The sequence below is a fragment of the Rhinolophus sinicus genome, chromosome 3 (genome assembly GCF_057876585.1).
Source record: "Rhinolophus sinicus isolate RSI-liver-muscle chromosome 3, RSI-T2T, whole genome shotgun sequence".
Classification (NCBI taxonomy): Eukaryota; Metazoa; Chordata; class Mammalia; order Chiroptera; family Rhinolophidae; genus Rhinolophus; species Rhinolophus sinicus.
The window spans coordinates 81,416,184-81,436,155 of NC_142503.1; the positions used below are offsets into that span (position 1 = coordinate 81,416,184).

General features: G+C 42.6%; 1 protein-coding gene across 4 annotated transcripts in view; it reads left to right on the plus strand.

The window, feature by feature from the left end:
• The window catches only part of TNFAIP8 (TNF alpha induced protein 8), a 109,554-nt gene that overhangs the window by 75,170 nt on the left and 14,412 nt on the right, over positions 1-19,972 (plus strand). The gene's annotated exons all lie outside the window — the stretch shown is intronic.

The window sequence follows — 19,972 nt, forward strand, 5'->3', positions numbered from 1 at the left end:
ACAAAACTGGTAAATTTCAAGTCAATCACTGCTGCTCTGGCAGCCTGAGAAGCAGAAAAGAGCCCCTCCCACCCCCCCCTCCGCCCCTCATTTCCCCATTTGGTAGCTATCAGTCAGTGAGAGCCCTTGGAACTTGTCCTCTTCTGTCTTTCACTGATTTCCTCCCAAAGCGAAGCTCTGTGTTTCCTAATGTCGTCTCTGTGGACTGAGGGTTACCTTCTTTTGCTGTGTGAGGGAAGCAGTCAATAAAAAAGAGGTTTGTTTAATAGAAATATGGGCTTGGTGTGAATGAAAATGACAGCCATGAGTGTTGCTTTTGAGCTTGATATGGAGCTTGGGGGATTAATGTTTCCTTGCTGTGACCTCTGGCTGGATGGAGTTATGTGCCATGGATGCTTTTCTTTTCTGTCTTTTTAGCAGCAATTTTTATAATAGGTCAAAAGTAGTTGAAAGAAGGCAAAAATGAAGTGAGCTGAGAGAATCCAATGGTGAACTTTTGTGTCAATGACAAGTAGCACTTAAACTGGTATTTTCTCCCAGGCATGGTTTTCCTTTCTTTTGGGAAAAAGGGTTTGGGGAGACAGTATAAAAACAGTATCCTGGAGTATATCATACCTTCCTCTAGCAGCATCCACATCCTTCCCTCCCGCCCAACTTTCTGGTTGTAAGCCTGAAAACTGGAGTGTAAAGAGGTCCCTTAATATCTCCCCCCTCCTGCTTGTTCCTCACCTTGCCTCCACTTACGTCTTTGTTTACATTCTACAGATCTGCAGCAGAGGATCCGGCCTGTGTAATTTTTACAGAAAGCCCAGAATGTTTCTTTTCAAATAACCGTGAGGTGCTAGGGATGGCAATTAGGGTAGGATACAGAATAACTCTTGAGGGAGGTTGATCAAATACCTTTTTAACAGATGTAATCATTGTAGCTTCTGCCAGGAAGTAAAGGATGTGTTTGCATGTATATATGTGTGTGTGTTGTGTGTATGTGCGCCTGTGTGTTCCCGGCAGTTCTTGCAAGGCTGATTATTGGCTGAGATAGAGAACCATTAATCAGATGTCTCAGAAAGGAGGTATGTTGTGTAAATAACTCAGTTATCTTACTGATCTTTTTCCCCTCTCCTTGTTTTTTTTTCTTTCTTTTTTTTTTCTTCTCTCTCCTGATAGACTTATATATTCGTTCAGTGTGAGATCACCTTCAGCTCTTCACAATGTCTGCATGGCAAGGAAATTGTCTTCAGATGCTTCATGCCTGATTTGCTGTAACGGGAGATACTTTTAAGTCATTATTCTGAATCGCACCGCGAGACTAGTATACTTTGTTTGGGGTTGAATCTGAAAAAAATATCAAGTCAGATCCAGAGGTCCTTGGAGGCCAACATATTTGTATATGTGAGTGAATGTAGAAGCAAATGACTGGGGATATTGTTAAGCCATCACAGGTTAGAATGGACTTGACTCCGTGCCAGGAGCGCTGAACTTCCATCCTCAGTCTATAGCCACCGCCTAAAGAATTGATTTAATTTTGCCTGCTTACCAATGAATAGGTGATTGTGCTTCAGTATTAAACAGAGAAAAATAATCCAGGATTCATGTTATTAAAAGTGAATAAACTTAAGATATGCAGGCATCAAATGAATAGGGAAGCAAGAGAAGTGAAAGAAGGAGCCCACTTTACTGCCCTTGAAAGGAAGGATAGCAACAGTTTCCAGTGGACGGGGTCTCCTGAGGAAATAGGTTGATGGCCCCATATTTGGCAATTAATTGCCTCTTGTAGAGGAAATTACTTAGTTATGAAGCAGGAAAAATGAATGGTAGTTGAGAGCTCTGAGGACCTTTCTAGTGCTAACTATCCAGGGATCCAGGGCTCTTCTGTCCTGGTATTGAAGCTTTGGTACCGGAAAGCGAGGAAGTTGTTAGGAAGGGGTCGCTTTGTGAACCCTTGGGAACGAGTCGGGGGTTGCGCTGTGAGCGAGTTGGGCTCCTTCTCCACTGGCTGTAACAGCGTTTCCCGCCACCACCTCGCCTAGTTCTCTCACGCCTCATCAGGTCTGCTCCTTCACAAAGAAAACAGTAGCCATTAGACAACTCCCTCAACTTCCTGCTCCCAGACTGACAGACTCCGCGTCACCACCCTCACTGTCCGGGTGTCTGTGGAACAGGTGTGTGTCCTTCCTACTGGAGAAGGCCACTCCTTGCAACTCGGGCCCCTCATGTCAGTCAGCCCCATTTGCTTGGCTTCTTCCTTTCTGTGTATAGACATGCTCAAGCTCCCCACTTCGGGGTGTTGGCACGTGCTGGTGTTTCTGCCCGAAATACCCTCTGCACCTGACCTTTTTTCCTGACCGGCTGGTGGCTGGAGGCTTTTTCTGAACCTCCAACCTGAATTTGGGTCCCTTATTGCCCATTCTCAGAGCACCTATTGTTTTCCTCAGTGGCATTCACCATATTTGTAGCATCTCTTCTCTAAACCACAAGCTCTTAAGGGCAAAACCATCTCTGTTTTATTCTCTGTGTCTCCAAGATCTACCCAGTATGAAGTGATCATTCAATCTTTTGTAAAATGGATGAATGGTCTCCATGTTTAAAAGGCAGTTCTCAGCACTTTGTCCAATTTGAGACATTTATCTCTCCTTTAAAATGAACCCTTAAAAAAAACCTTTGGCATGGTTCCTGCTTTCTCATTCTTTGCCATCCCTCATCCCACTGAAGTCTCCACTGAAATTGCCAAAATCACCAGTGATTTCCCAGGTGCTGAAATCACCACTGATCCAGCATTCATAGTTTTGCCCTGGTCTTACTTGACTTTTTTTTTTTTTTCCCATCAGTTGACACTAATACTAAACTTCCTTGGGTCCTATGACACGACACTCTCTTGATTTCCCTTCCCTTTTCTACCTGTGTCTTTCTAATCTCCTACACCTCCAGCTTGGGCTCGTCTCAGAGCCACCTGTACAGTTGGCAGCCTGTGAACACCATGCTTTGAATGTCAAATAGGTGCCGTCCTTTCAACATGTCCAAACTGAGCCCATCATTTCCTACTTTTCACAAATGCAATCCTCCTTTTATATCTTCACTGAAATCATTGCTGTCTTTTTGGCTTCCAAACTATACGTCTGCAGGTTGTCCTTGCCCCTGCCTTTTCCTTTATCTTCACCTTCCATCTGGTGCTTCTCCTCCTCTTTATGTCCCTTGCCCCTGCCTTGGTTCAGGCCCCCCTCATCTGCACCCTGGTGGGTATAATAACCACCTCTGTTATCAGGGTTCTTGGTTGCAAGAGCTGGAAATTGATTCCTGCTATCACAAGCAGAAGAATTTATTGGAAATAGATTGGGTAGTTCACACAAAAAGGCTGGAAAATTAGCCTCTGAAAGTGCATCAGGAGATGTAGTTAAGGACATACTCAAAAATTACCTGGTAAGAACCTCACCATGGCCTTCCCCTCCTCTGTATTTTTCAGTTCTGTTACTGCGGGGACGCCAGATATGGCTGAATATATGCTCATTCTTGACATTCAAACATCCCAGAAATAAACCATCTGATTCATCAGTGCTAGAGTGTGTACCTGCCCCTTGCTGCCTGTGGGAGAGGGAACTTCTGGTTCCAGCTTTGATAGTGCAAGACAGGGGCCTGATTCCTACCACCACCTGCAAAATGAGGGCTTCTCTAGAAATAGGAAGGGAGTTCTGACATGGATCACGAAAACAGCAATGAATATCTACCATGCCACCAGACTAGTCTGTCCAACCCCAGAGTGGCCCTGTTCATTTGCTTTTCTGTTCCCACCACAAATGCTGTGTCCTGTGTTGGGATCGCTCTCTTGGCTCTCCCCGGGTGGGTCACATCACCAACTGGACCCGGTTTGGAGTCGCTGCTCTTTCAGAGAGTTCCCCTAAGACCCTTTACTTCCCTCAGCTGCACCATGTTTTCATGTATTATGGTTACTAGTTTGCTTTTCCTTTGCCTCCACTTCATTATGCGTTTTTTGACAGTGAGATTTTTATTTCTTTTCTGAATCCCCAATGCTTAACCTAGGACCAAATAAAGCATTATCAACTTAATTAATTTAAAATGAGTTTACATGATATACAGAAATCTTTACTGCCTAGAAGTCTGCTAGCCTCACTTTATAAGAATAGTGCCTTCCAAACCTAGTTAGGATTGCTTAAATTCTCCACTAAAGTACTTTTCATGGCAGAGGCAAAAGAAAGCATGTGTCTTTTATCGCTGGGGTCAGGGACCAAAGGGTCTTGCCTTGAAGTCTGCAGAAACGATTTTGAAGCTAAAATATATTGAGCTCTTTCAGACTTGGTGCTAAGGATCTGATTAGGTATATGAACTCATTGAATCCTTATATAATAATGCTCTGTGTTAATTGCATGTAAAATGTAAGAAAACTGCGGTTCAGAGAGGTTAAAAACCATACTGAAAACCACAAAGCTAGAAAAGGTAGAATCAGGATTAGAATGGAGGCCGACTGACCGTAGGACCTGAGCTTTCAACCCTGATGCGATACTTCCAGGAATGTCCAAAAGCTGCCCTCCCCATCCTCAGGTAAGCTTGGCACTCAGGAGGATGCTTGCTGTGGTCCTGTGTCTGTACCCTAGTTTGAGAAGCCAGGAGTGGAGACACTAGGTGTCTTGGTGGAGAAAGAGAAGAACCCAGTCCTTGCTCTTTCTGTGCTGCTCAGGGGCACCCACAGGGAGTCATGAGGGCATCGCTCTAGCCCTGACACAGGAGAGCTGGGAGCCCAGCAGGACTGGGTAGGAGGTGCCTGGAGCCCGCTGCAATGAGCGGGACCCGAGTGCCTGTGGGGCAAGAGAGGGACCTCACTGCCTGGGGCACTGGCCAGCTTGAGGACAGCGTGTAGAATCCCCTGGTCACTGATGTGAAACAAGATTCAGTTAATGTGTGTGTTATGTTATCACAGCTGGGTGACTTTGTAGCATCCACTGAGTTTCACGTTTCTTTAAAATCTGCAAGATTCCTATACACAAGGGAGTGAGTCCCAGCACAGTTGTGTTCCACTCAGTTGGTTCATCGTATTTCCTGATAATACATTAATTTCTTGGGAATATCAACAAGCATTTGCTCTCTCAATTATAACCCTCGGATTCAGTGTCATTTAACAGGCACCTAACCTGTTCCTCAGTATTTCTGTAACAGTTTGGGGCTCCAGGTTACTGCGAGTCCATCTCACTCTAGTCTGCCATAACGGGGTCCCCCATTCCCCGGCGGGTTTTCAGGAAGCCCATTTTGATCTGTCAGCTTGCCAGTCAAGTGACTGAGGTCAGCCAGGTGCCAGCACAGAGGTATGCCTGAGGGCTGCCCCCCACGCACGTTGTACCAACAGGCCACCTTGTAGAACCTTCCAGGGACCTTATCTTCCTGGTCAGCATCACCCCACCTGCTAGGGATTATAACTCTCCAGGGAGACAAAAAGTAGAGACCTCCACTAAAAATAATGGGACCAATACCTGGCAGAGTATTTATCATAGAAAAATTCAGTTGTTTCATGGTGGTGACTTATTAATATCCTCTTCTATCATCAAAAAGCCCACGGGTATTATGTACGAACTGCCATACCGTGTAGTGTGTTCGCTATTTTCGCCTCACGCGGCGTGGCAGCTTATGCGATAGATTCACTGGTAAGCATTACTGTACTAGTTTCCCCCTCTTCCCGCCTTCCCCAGCCCTTGCTTTGCAGGGGGAATGAAGAGGAAGGGAACTGAAACAGTGGTTCAGCTCTGATGACAGGCATGGCACTGGCTGCTGCTGACCTTGATGTCACCTCTACTGTAAAAGGTACAGCCTGTGCTCTACAACACTGGACATTGATGTAATCATGTTTCCTTTCATGTTGTTATTAGCCTTGGAGTGTGGGGTGCTGACAAGGGCTAACAGTGGATAGTCCGGTTAGAGATCTGTGCCCCGCTGTCTCCTCTCCAGTGGATGTCACTGATAACCTGGTATCGCCTGGCACCCCCAGCTCCGTATGCTTTTGTATATTTGGGCCTTTTCTTCCTCAATTATGAAATTTTTATCAGGCTGAGAAAGCCTCACACCTTTCTTGTCCCCGAATTACAAACCACGATGCCATGGGACAATCAGGGTAACATGGCTGATTAAATCCCCTGCTCCTGGCTGTTGCTAGTCCAGGAAGTAGCCAACAAGTAGGTGGGTGAAAGAGAATGCAGGCGGGCCAGAAAACCTCAGGACCCAGTGATTTCATGTCAGAGTAACGCAGGGTCCCTGGGTTTGCTACAAACTGTTTATTTGTCAGCAGTTCCTTCTGTTTGAGAAAGATGCTTACAACTTGGGAAACAATGAGATGAGCATAGTTGTTATACCTCTTCATTTAGTGGATTGTGCCTAAAAGGATCGTGGAAGCTGAATTTTTAAAAAATCAAATCACTATGTGTATCTATAATATTTACGGAAGACCTGCTATGAGAAGCGTTTTGGAATTAAAATGACTCTCTGTAACAGTACAATTAGCGTTACCATGATTTTGAGTTAAAAGCAACTTTGCAAATCCTTTCGTCTAAGCTCTTCAGTTTAGAGACGAGGAACCAAGGCCCAGAGAGGTGATGTCCAGGCACTTTTTAATACCCTCGTGTCTGTTTGGTAAATAAGAAATTTTGCAAATGTAGGTTTTAGCATCCTGGATTTTTGTATGAGATCTCCTCGAAGCAGGACAGACCCAATCTGGCTACCTTTGGGGTAACTTTACAAAACTTAAATGGAATGGTTGAACACATGGCAGTTTCCTATTCCACCTTCTTCTACATGTAAAGATGAGGAGGCATTGTGAAATCAACCTTAGCTCTGCAAATATATCCTATGAAATCCTTGGTTTTAAAAGTGATAGACGGAGTGGGAGGCAATTCGCCAGTGAGCTCATTTGTTTTCATTCCTTTGAGAACATCCTGCAGGAAAATTAGCCAGTGAGCGTGTTGGTTGGGCAGGAGCGCACGTCCTTGGGGAGAAGGTGTGCATGTGTGTGGGTGGGAAGGGAGTCAGCATTCAGACACCGGACATGCTGTTGCAGGAGCAGATGGGCATCTCATAGCCTTGGTTTCCCTGGAGCACTGCAGGCCTGGTGCGTCCTGGGAGTCAGAACACGTTCTTTTTCAGGAAGTGGCTGTGGAGCAGCAGCCCACTGTTTCCCCAGCCCCAGACAAAGATATCTGAAAGAGCACTTGCTTAAAGCTTGTTCTAAAGGATTAAGAACCTTGAAGAAACGTCAGATATAGAGCTGTAGTGTGTCCTGAGTGACTAACTGCTGAGTGAGCAGTAAATGCTGAGGAAGTACTAGTCTGAGAATCTGCAAGTCTGTGCAAAGCCTGTGTTATTAGGCTGGTATTTTGTGGTATTTATGGATTTAAAGATGCATGGAGTTTGTATTTGTGTATGTAGTATTATCTGTGGACCTGCGCGGAAGTAACACTTGTAGTGACAAACAAGATTTAATTTCATAAATAACTGTGAGCAAAGTTTCTTCCAAGGAAATAGTGAAACAGAGACCATTAAACAGAAAGCCCTAAGTGACCACAATAGCTTTAGGCTTCTGAAGCCTTAAGACCTTATTTGCCCAAGTCATGGTTGACTGTCAAGAACAGACTAAGCAACTCACAAACTTTCCTGCCTGTTTGACAGGACATCTGTGCTTGATGCCAGCTCACCTGGCCCAGGTATGTGTTTTCATGTGTCCCACTCAGCTAGGCTGAGCTGGGGACCAGAGGTGTCCCAGAAGCACAGGCCATTCTGCTTGCCATGGACAGTCCAGTGTCTACTTCCAGGGTGTCATCTCTTCCTCAATCGCTGCTACCTTCCCTGGGCCTCAAGTACTCATAGCAACAAATGTAGACTGAGTCAGTACCTCCTCTGCAGAGCCTGGGGAAACAGACGTGTGTGTGTGTGTGTGTGTGTGTGTGTGAGAGAGAGAGAGAGAGAGAGAGAGAGAGAGAGAGAGAGAGAGAGAGAGGAAGGCCCTGCCCTCCAAGAACTTCTGGTTCAGGAAATCAAATACAGCACATGTGCATTCATAGGACAAACATATATGACAGGGAACATAGGATGAGTGCAGCTCAGAACATGAGACAACAGACCTTAAGAATCGAAAGGAGGGAGTATTCACCAAAAGTCCTGATGGGCAGCAGTGACTTCACAGAGGGGTTAGCGGGGACTTCAGCTTGGTCCTTTAGGCAAGAGGGGAGGAGAGGAGTGTGAAGGAAGGAAGTGTACAGTCGTGTGGAGTAGAGGGTTCATGGAGGGCATTGGTGGGCCATACTGCAGTGGTTCATGGGGCCAGACTAGAAGCCAGGTTGCCCCGAGGGACACTTTCAGTAACAGACAAGGCACTGGGAGTGAGGAGACCAGTTCTACTCCTGACTTTGCCCTTGGTTGTCTGTGCCCCCTTCAATCCCTGATGAGTCTCTCTGAACTTCAGTTTCTCCATTAGAAAAATGCAGGCATTGATATTAGACGAAAGCGTGCCTGAGATGCCTTCTAGGAGGGAAACACAATTGCTGCAAGGAGTTGGGTTTTGAGCTGGAAGAGAGCAGATGCAAAGTGGTATTTAAAGAATAACAAGCTGGGGTGGCCGGATGGCTCAGTTGGTTAGAGTGTGAGCTCTGAACAACAGGGTTGCCGGTTCGTTTGCCACATGGACCAGAGAGCTGCACCCTCCACAACTAGACTGAAGACAATGAGCTGCAGCTGAGCTTCCGGAGGGGGAGCCAAATGGCTCAGTTGGTTAGAGCGCCAGCTCTCAACAAGGTTGCAGGTTCAATTCCCACATGGGATGGTGGGCTGCACCCCCTGCAACTAAGATTGAAAACGGCGACTGGACTTGGAGCTGAGCTGCACCCTCCACAACTAGATTGAAGGACAAAGACTTGGAGCTGATGGGCCCCAGAGAAACACACTGTCCCCCAATATTCCCCAATGAAATTTATATAAAAACAACCAAACAAACAAAAAGAATACCAAGCTGACAAAAGCCATGGTCTGGAGAACAGTACTAAGCCTGGGTAAAAGAAAAGTGTGAATATCTAGTCATAAGGGGAGAGGTGATTCCCTTATGTGATCTCTGAGGGAAAGACTGAAGAGAGAGGGGGCTGGGCCTCTGTAAACACCCACTTTTACAAGGGAAAGTGGTAGATGCAACCAGTGAAGGGAACAGAAATGGAGTAGCTCAGAAGTGGTAGGAGGAAAACAAGGAAAGAACCAGGGTTTTGGAAGCCAGGAATATGAGAGCTCCATGAGGCCGTGGTCAGCCATGTCTGCAGAGAGGTTCTGTAGAAGTTGGCTTTGCTGTCTTCTCTTTGGGCCTCAGCAAAAGCTGGGAGCCTAGGTTGGAAGAGCTTATCTGCTCAGGGATGAGAACACAGCATGAGTATTCAATCAGTACGTAGTGGCAATGAGGAGGCATGTGGGGCCTAGGGGATGACCGCCCCAGCTGTGAGCAAGTGCCCAGCCTCCTGAGGAGGGGAGACTGCATAGTCATCTGTCTCCCTTGTGCACACCTTCACGTCCAAGTTGCCAGCAGATTCCTTCCGGATCTCCATCTCCATCACCTCGGATCTCCTCCAGAGGCATCACACAAAATTACTCCTGGTGCGTGAGGGTGACCAGTGACTATAGGCAGGAGATTTAATCCAGCTCCTCATCCTGGGAAAAAGCTTTGCCCACTCTGAGAATTAGAGGATTTTTCTCTCCTTCGTTTTGCCCTTATTTCCTCTCCCCTGTGTTTTTTCTTGCTGTGACAGGAACGCATGTCTTAGAAAACCGCTGATGCTTCTGCCAGGGATACCCTAGAATTGACACATAAATGGGAACTCTGAGGGCTTAAGCCTTATAAATCTTAAATAGGATTTGGGCCACACTAAGAAGCTGAGCCATTCTGAGAAATTTTTCGTTTCCTGAGGTGGTAAGCCATTGTCACACTGGTGGAAATATGCTAGGTGGCTTGTCCCTTGTGAGAAGCAATGAGATAATGCTTGTGCTGGATTACATAGCTTCACCTGGGAAATGCTGTATAGATAAGGAGGCTTCCACTCACACCCAAAGACAAAACCCACCCGTGGCCTGCCTATGATATTTATACCTGATTAAGAAGTACTCATTTCATGTTCTGTAAAAAGCAGGGAAGGGTGGGCTTGTCCCAGGGAACTTTTTCCTTCTGTAAAATTATTTGATAAAAGGAAAACATTAGTGCCCTGACTGTTCTCCTTATTGTTAAAGCACTTCTAAAAACATTTTCACCTTTTGAGGGTTAAGATTAGAATTAAGTCAGTTATGAAATAGCACCCCTCCCCAGTGTCACAAGTTGGACTCATGTTCTTCAGAGATAGGAACTAATTAAAGGAGTCTCTCAGCAGAGTTTTCAAGGAGGTAGACTTCAGGGGCAAGTAGTACCTACTGAAAGGAAAGGAGAACTGGGAGACCAGAATAGCGAAGGAAGTCGAGGGATTGGACATTTGGCAAGTTTTGACATTTCAGGGAACCAATGAGGAAGTAACAAATGAGTGGGATCCAGGCCTGATGCAGAGCCTCCAAGGGAAGGGGTAGGCGTGTGGAGAGAGAAAGGAAGGGAGAAATAAGGCAATAATTCTAAAATGAAGAGGAGAAAAAGTGTGCAAACTTAGAGAGGTGAGCAGCAGTAAAGTAGGATAACTGGGATTAGAAGTTTTGGCAGTTTATTTTGCTTGACTTTGTAGTTCTCAGGAGGTATGATTGTGTGCTGGTCTCCAGAATATGACAGATTTGGAGTCCATGAAATAGTGGTGTTTGCAGGACACAGAAGCACTCCAGTTCTCAGGCAGGATTAATGCAGGGGCGCATAAACAAGGACGTGACATTGAGGAATGCAGCTGCTTTTCCAACTGCTAAATTGGGGCCAGTCAGCAAGGGCTGTGTTGTGTTGGCTTGGATTTCTAGTGACTTTCTTATGAGGTTATAAAAACGATTTCCTCAAAAAGCTTGCAAATGGCAGATGAGGAATTAGAAAAGCATGAATGCCAGCCTGTGGGAGTCATTTCAAAGCTGTCAGATGGTTCGTGCCATCTATTTTCTGGAAGTCCAGTGGAACTTTTGGTGAACGGTAGAGAGCCATCACCCCCTCCCATGAAGCTGAACCTAACTACTGGGGGGTTCGCTTGTTAACAAGTCTGATGGTAAGCAGACTCACTGAAGAATTTCAGGCCGAGGGTTTTTATGGGCAGGACTGGTTTAAATTATTTGGCTCACTCCACCAGAGCTCTGAGTTGATGATCAAGCTGATAACCCTATAAGTGCAAGAGAGATTACTTGTCATTGCTCTCTATCCCAGCATGCTTTGCAGTTGCCTCCTCTGCATGTGGTTCAAGCATGGGGGAGGGGAACCGTGTGTTGTTTTTCTCAGCAGCGGAACTTTAGCTGGCTTGTTTCAACACGTGTAAGGGTTAATCAGATAAATTATAATTGTTGTTGGGAGAGGCAGTTTAGCTGAAGCCTAACGCAGCCCTCAGGGTTGCTGGTGTAAGGGTCATTCTTAAAATCTTTCATTGTGTTCCTTTCTTTCCAGAAATGGGTTCTTTAATGTAACACTGTGATGTTAGACCAGTGATAAAGTTTACATTCCCGGTTTATATTTTAGTCCTCTGTATACTTGTTTCTTTAACACGCTCAGACGGCCCTGCCTTTAAAATATACAATTGGACCAAGTTAAAAGAAAAAAGGAATACGTTGATTTTGTTGAGATAGTCTGCAGTCTTCAGGCATTTTTGTAAATGAATATGTGGAATGTCAATTGGATTATTTAATCGTAGAGGGTGGGAGTGGGAGAGCTATTATAGTATTTGGTAGTGGTGTGCTAGACTATCACAGAAATTACCAGCAAATTGTCTCTTAAAGTAATATTGTCTGTTGTTTTCAATAGTTTTCCCCCATGGCACCATCTATCCCTATTCGGTGAAATAGTCAAACCTGTTTTCATTGTATATCTTTTAAAGCTTCAGTAAACTAGATTCTTTTTAACGTTTGATGCTGTTTTTTATTCCATGAATGACTCAATTGACTAAATGCAGGCAGCTACTAAACTTGGCAGTTGGTTGCCATCATTGTGCCCCTGGACAGGAAGTGTTCAGTATAGATATGACTAACCAGTTTCCAGGCTTAAAAATAGGGTGGGGGATTTCTGGACAGAATAGGGCTTTGTCACTCATTTCAACATGCCTGATGCCTGTGAGGCTCAAAGCCAGCCACTTTGGTTTCTCATTTTTTCCAGGCCATCACTTCACCTGACATTTCCTATTACACAGATTGAAACTTATGGTGTTGGTGTTTGGGTGTTATTTTTTTCATTTTGATGGAATAAGAGGTTATTTGAATAGTCGTGAGTGTCTACTAGAGTCAGTATTCTCTTATTGCCTCTTTTATTTTCAGCTTCTTTTAAATCATCACCCTCCAGAGGTAGATGACAGGGAAATAATGTTCACTTGCCTGTGTAGCACCTTAAACTAAAAGTAGTGAGAATATGCCTGGACAGCGGCATATACTGTGTAACTTGTCTTTTTGAATCCAAGGCCTGCTTGAAGTAGCATTTCCCCCCGACACCCCCAAAAGTTACTTCCAGTCCATCTAGCGATTCTTAGATTACTTTTTGTCAGGTAGCCCTTTAGCAAGTCAGGAAGAATTACACTATTTTGACAGATGCCAAAAGGTTTTTCATCATCTTGTTGCCTACAGATATTGTTTCAGGACTTTAAAGATAACTGCATTTTTTTTTTCTTGCTGTCTTCCTAAATAATGTAATTCTCCCTCCTTTAATAAAAGTGTTTTTTCTCTCTCTCTTATTCTAAGCAGCATTTTGTTTTGTTTCATGGATTTAAGAAGTCTTAACACCACATTTTGTGGCAGTGCTAAATTAGACACTGTTTATTAGATGACAATGTCTCTAACAACAAGAACAACAAAAAAAAGTGTTTCTTTTTCTGAATCCTTAACTCTGTGCAAGTGTTAGTCTATGAGCTTCTATTTGTTTTTCAAATAAAGAACTGTGCCAGGGAATGATGATTTAAAATACGAAATGCATGCAAATATTTTTAGGTTGGGTGAGGGTAGAGTCAGTAATGATTCTTCGGAACAACTATGCTTCGTTTGCCAAAGTTAGAAATACATCATAAATTTACAAAGAACAGGGGTGGTTACTATAATTGGGTTGAATGTGGCTGTTGCTCTGAATGCTTGTTGTCCCATGTTCCCCCTCATTGTCTCCTGTGCTATTTTCAGGACGAGGCAGGACAGATTAGTGTAGCCCCTCCTGTGCTTTGGACTAGAGCTTGATAAAAATGTAGTCTTTCAAAAATACAGGAATCCTGTGCCCCAAATACCCTATACCTGTTCTGGTAGGATGCTTTTAGAGGAAAAAGGGAATTGTTTATACAAGCCAAACTTTCATTGAATGAAATGATTCCCTGATTTAAAATGTTAATCTCCTCTACCTTTGCAGTGATCAAGACTCTTGTAGTGGGAAGACTCTTCTAGTTTCTATGATGACGGGCACATTGTGGGGAAACAGAAAATACTTCATAACCAATGAAGTGTAAGGATGGACATATGGCCCAGAGGGGGAAATATTTTACAGAATTAAAATCTTTGCTGTTTTCATGTGATTCATGGGTCATCCAAACATTGATGATGAGCCATCATCTGGCCTTGCTGTCTGGTTTTTAGATACAGGAGGGCATTGTACTTGATGGGTGGCTATACCATCTATGGTGTCAGCTGTCAGCCTAAACCAAAAGGGCCATTCAGAATATACTGTACATATGGGGGGCATTGAAGAAGGCCTCGTAGGACCTTCTTCTTGCTGGGTGCCTTTGAGGCCATGTGGGTGATATTCAGTGACCTAGCAGTGTTTTGAATCACAGTGGTTGGGCCTATGCTCAGGGCAGACCCATGAGAGGGCTTTAACCAGACCAGGTCTGTCCAGGCTGATGGGGGCTGTAGCAGGGTAATGTCTTACTTTGTTGAAAAGTGATGGAAACTGGAGAGTTGTCTTTCAAATTGGTGTCAGACCGGCTTTATTATTAGAACACTTCCGGCACATCTTGTGGGGCAATGGAAAAGAGAGTGTTTTAGGTGCAACTGCTTTCTTTCAAATGCCCGCTTCCCCTCACCCTCACTAGTTTTTCTGTTTTGCCACAAAAGCATCTCGCTGTTTCAGTGCATTGGAATTGAACATCTGTGGAGGTCTTTCCAGGTTCCAGCCATTGGGACATGGATCATCTCAAAGAAGCTTATTACTGTTCAGTCTAGTTTAAAATAAAAAGCAATTTTTTGGAGTAAGATTAGAGAAGAGAAAACTGTTACTTGATTGGGAGACAGAGAAACTGTGGGTGAAGTAAAGGAGGCCTTTGGGCTGAGTAAAGGAGGCCTTTAAACACGATTTAATGCTTCAAAAAACTAAAATCTCAGCTTTCCTTCATTAGTTTATACCTAGAAGATGAGAAATGGGCTTTATCAGACTTTGACAGCAAATTAAAGGCCTCAAGCCTCTTTAACTGTGAACATATGCGCTCTGAAGTTCTATCAGGTAATAGGAAATAGAGGCAAACTACTGGTCAAAATGATCTCTGTTGTACCTGGAAAGCAAATCTTGCCTCTAAAACCAGCACTTTGGGCCCCAAAGTGCTGGCCTTTCTAGGCTCGGGCCATCATTCTGCATTGAGCCCAGAGACAAAGGAAGAGCTGTTACTCAAACCTCTACTGACCTAACACCAGCCGCCAGCCAGAGCTCCGGGCATCTTCTCAGCTATCCCTAATGATTTAAAAATATATATGCTAGGATGTTTCAGATTCTTTACCCTCCATCAGAATGCAACGATCCATAAGTCAGCTCATGAAAAGATGACCCAACCCCTGACCCCTCAATACTTTATTAGATGCCATTAAAATCTCGGAGAGCTGGGAAATGATTAAGGCCTACATTTGTAACCTGGACTCTGAATCCAATAATTCGTAGCTTTCTTTCTTTGGTGCCTGTTTCTAAAGTTGCTGTGTTTTGTGATAATATCAATTTAATGGAAAAAATATACTCATAGATATTAGACACTTGCTAGTCAAGATTTAAAATCTTTTTCACGTTAGCTAGAGTCTTTAAACATTCATCTAAACATGGTTTCTAAATTTTGGTGGGGGCAGTATGGCATATGGTTTTATTGAATTCTGTAGGATGTAGTGGAAAATATGTTGTTTTGATTTCTCAATGGAAAATATGGCAGAATTCATTTGGGGTATTTGCTATAGAATGTACTCTGCATTGGAATGTGGGTGGAATTCTGGCATTTGTGTATTTGTATGTGTCAGGGAAATAAAGGTACAGAAAAGCACTTGTTAGTTGCCTATATAAAGGCTAACTGTACAGCTGACAGCTTAAAAATACTGTATGAGACAATATTTGATGTGCAACAACAGCATCTGTTTCCTTCATTCCAAGATCAACAAATGGCATTAGATGCAGATGCTGAAAACTAAAGAGAAAGACCCCTTCTTTTTGGCAAATCCGTTAACTCACCTCATCATCCATTCCAAAGCAGGAGTAGACTGAATGGCATAAATGGAAAATTAACAGATTAGTTCAAGGGGGAAACTATTCCGTTAAGGTAGATTTAATTTTCAGATTTAGAAGCTGACTCAAATCATACATTCTAAAAACTTGATTTATCTTTTTCCTAAGCGTGTAGTCTTTATAATATACATTGTCTCACATTTTACAGATAAATTCAGTATTACTTTTCTAAGATATTTTCTGCCTCTTGCAGCAATGAGAACGTTTGAAATCACATGAAAAAGAAAAATTCAATAAAGTAGGTTGTCTTTATCCATAGAAGAATGTTTTAATTGGAGGTTCTGTTATTTATCAAGAAATTAATATAAAATAACCAATACAGATGACCAGTGATACTTCCCAGGTACAAAGACATGACATAAACTTTGCTATTCTTTTGACTCAGATTTATATTTCTAGCCTTATAAAATGAGCATTAGTGCACCACGTGTGCAGATCATGTAAGACCTCCAATCTTTTAGAAAATCCAGATACCGTAAAAGTACAAACTGACCATCATAAATTATCTCGTATATTTGTAAACGTTGCGTATGTTAACATTGTTTGTATTTGCTTATGGTGATCTTTGTCTTGTGTCTTGTCTCTTTACCAAGTTGACCCTGAGAGTGTGAACTGATTATTCTTAGACATGAATGACACCTGGCATTACCATAGAAAGGGCTCAGCACTTCTGTCTATCCCCAGAAACAAAGCCTAAACACTGTAACCCCCGCTCCCTTCCCAGCCCGCTAGCACACTTACTTCTCTTTAAAACAAAAACTGCCTTAAATAGGGTCACTCTGCCTTATCACACCAAGAATGACTTCCCAGTAGTAATTGCATCCATTGCTTTATAATACCCTCAAATGTAAGAAAGAGCAAAGAGATGCAGACATGTATTCCTGTGCCTTTCATCATATTGAGCACGTTATCTACTAGGACATGTGTCAGTTCATTTAGAAACTGATTTGGAGTTTTTAAGTCACTTCAGAACTCCTCACCGGGGATATCAAGACAGGAAGGAATACTCCAGGAATCTTACCACGTGTAAAGTAATGCCAGGAGCCTCACTGGAGAAAGATACGCAATGTGGAAACTCCGTCTCTGTCCTTGAGGAGTTTTCAATCTAGAGGAGCTATCAGATATGCACAGAAGGAAGTGCATGCAAGGGGAAGGGGAATGCCACGTTGGTTAGACAGGTTCAAGAAGTGCCATCTGTGGCTGAGAGATTGGTGGTAAAACTGTTGCAATGGGTGGCATTGGCAGGAAGCTTTGGAAGGGAGGGACATGTGGTTGTTTCTCAAAGTAAACCGCGTACCATTAGTGGTGATACAGTAAATGATGTGAGGAGGCCCCAGCCATAGTGTGAAATCATCTTCAGTCATATGATTAGTCCCATTTCAGTTCCCTTGGAATACTTTGCACCCTTCATGGAGAAGGCCTGGGGCTGTATGACTTTTGCCGCCTTACTCACAGTGACTCACCTCCTGTTGTATCTCACAGGTAGACATGGAGCTCATGGCCTTTGGCAGGTAACAATATTTTGCTAGAAATCAATAATATTAGGTGTTTTTTTCTCATTGAATTTTTATGATGTAAATTTTTTTCATGATTTTTATGATGATGATATATTTAGGAGAGCAGTACCAGTTTCCATTCACATCGTGTATATGGTTTCTTTTAAAAATAAATTTATTTTTAAAAATATTAAGTAACCATAGGGAAATATATAGGTAGTAAGTAGAAAGCAAAGGCAAGTGATGACAATGGCACAAAAAGGGCAGGGGTTTAGGATGTTGTTCATGTAGATACAGGATGGCTTTTTGGGTGGAAAGAGATACTTCAGCAAAGATCCTGCGATGGAAAATGCAAAGCATTTGGAGGGAAAGGTGCAAAAAGGAGTTGTGGAAGCATAGAGATCTGTTGGAGAGTCTAAGCTAGGAAGCTGTCTGGCTCAGCTTGATTGGCAGGTTGGGGGAACAGAGGGCCATTACCCTTTAGAGTCACCGCTGGAGTCACACCCAAGGCTCTCTGATTCAGAGTAGTTCAAAGCAAGGGTAGCTAATCATATGCATTGGGTCATTTCCTGGTCCCTCAGGTGGTATACGGAGAGGGCCTGTTTCTCCTCTTGGTGCCCCACAGTGTTGCCAGAAAGTCAGATCTATTTTTGAGAAGATGGAAATGTGAATTTTTATGTCACTGCTCCCAATTTTTACATATTTTTTGCTAATTACCAAAAAAAAATAAAAAAATAAAAAATAAAACATTTATGAGGGCCCATTTTTAGGGTGATGAAAATATTCTGGAATTCGATGGTGGTGATGGTTGCATGACACTGTGCATATAATGAAAATCACTGAATTGTACACTTTTAGAATGGTTGCAGTCGTGAATTTTATGTTATATGAATTTTATCTCAGTTTTGAAAAAGGAAAAGACATTATGAGGGCCCAGCCAAAGGTGTTACCAGCTGAAAGTTTGTCAACTCTGTTTTAAACGGAGGAATTGCTGTTTGTACTTTTGATAATCCCAACATAAAGCACCTTTCCACAGGGGAGCCAGTAACCAGGAGGAGTTAGTGGGTGTCACACTGTGACCCTGCATTAACCTTGGGGCCTCTGTTTTTCTGCCTGTGATCTCCATGGCTTCTTCCATCTCTAAAAATAGGACTAGTGATAGACATGGTAAGAGGTGGAATGGTGGCCTTAATTCTGGAATGCAGAATGAGTCGGTGAAAAGACAAAGCTACAAAAGGCGGGGGCTGCCAAAGCATTTTAGAAAAGTGAGCTAATTTGTTGTTATTAAACTTTGGCAAATAATATAACTGATCAGACATAAAATTGATCAGTTATATTATTTGCCAAAGTTTATTTTACTCAAATATCTACCATTAGGGAAGCAATCCATCTCCAAGACAGCAAGTTAACATATTTAGAGAAAGGTTTTTCAGTTCTTACAAGAGAGCGACTATAATGGTCTTTTTAGTTATTTTCTTTAACTGAAAAATGAGTTTAATGTACCAAGTATGTCTCATCGACACCAGAGAACTGTAATTATTTTAACAAAACTATTTGTCTTTATGGTTTTGGGGGGCTTTGTTATTTTTAATTATAAATATCGTTTAAATTAGCCAATTTCAATGAGGGCAAAATATAAACTTAACATTTTACGTTATTTCCCAACTTAATCTTCAATATTTTGTTTCTTAACAAAGTATGAAAGAAAAGTAGAGTTTATACCTTTTAAGATTTCCAGTATTTATGAATTTAAAAAAAAAGCCCTCTTTTTACTTTACAAAAGCAACATCTATCCTTGGAACTATCTTCTTATTATCTTCTTATTTCTTCAGAGTGTGGGTTATACAGTAAATTTTAACAGTCTGAAAGGTTATCAAGAGATGATTTTTTTGGATGCCTATCTTTAGTTATGAATTGACTCATTTAGAATAAACTTTTTCCAAATGATTACATTGGAATATTCATATCTTAGGTAAGAGTATTTGAGATATGATACCTAATTAACAGTAATGTAATTCACTTATAGTCTTTTATTTTGCTTGTATCTTATAAAAAGCATTATGCATTCCCCACTCCATTATCTTGCCTGTATTTCCAAAATTACCTGAGAATGTTTTTAGTCCAGCAGATACAGATTAACTGAACATCCATTATGCCAAGGAATAAATAGTAAGTTGCAACCAATCCCAAGGATTTTCCTTTCAGGAAAAATGGAAGAGAACAAATACGATATAAAGCAGTTTGCAATTAGTGTTAGAGACAGGGTAGAGCATTAGTCAGTAAAGGCTTCACGGAAGTGGTGATGCTTGGGAAGGACCTTGGGTAAATGGACAGGATTTCACCCAAATGGCTCTCCTTTGCTTCCGTCACATCTCTGCTGAAATGTCACTTTTTCAGAAAGGCCTTCCCCAACTATCCTGGAGAAAACAGCAAAACTCCCCGTCCCTCCGCCATCCCCTCTTACTCCTCAGCAACACACACGACGCACGCATCCCTTCTTTATCTTTTAGCCCCGTCACTACTTGACATTTTTTTAAATGCATTTGTTTGTTTGTTTTAGATCTCCCTTTACTAGTATCTGTGCTTTTGAGAGCAGGCACTTTGCCTGGCACACAGTAGGTGCTCAATAAAAGTGTGTTGAATGAAAGAATGAGTGAATGACTAGGGGAAAGCTTTTCTGTTGTAAGTCTGTTTACTGTGTAGAGCTCAAAACTGGCATGGAAAAGCCAAATTCAAATTTTTCCCAGGATCTTTATAAATTTGGCAGAATTACCAACTCTCTGTGACCCAGTTAACACATTCTATAGAAATAACGGTCAGATTTTGGTGCCCAAATATATCTTCCTGAAGTCTGTGACTAAAT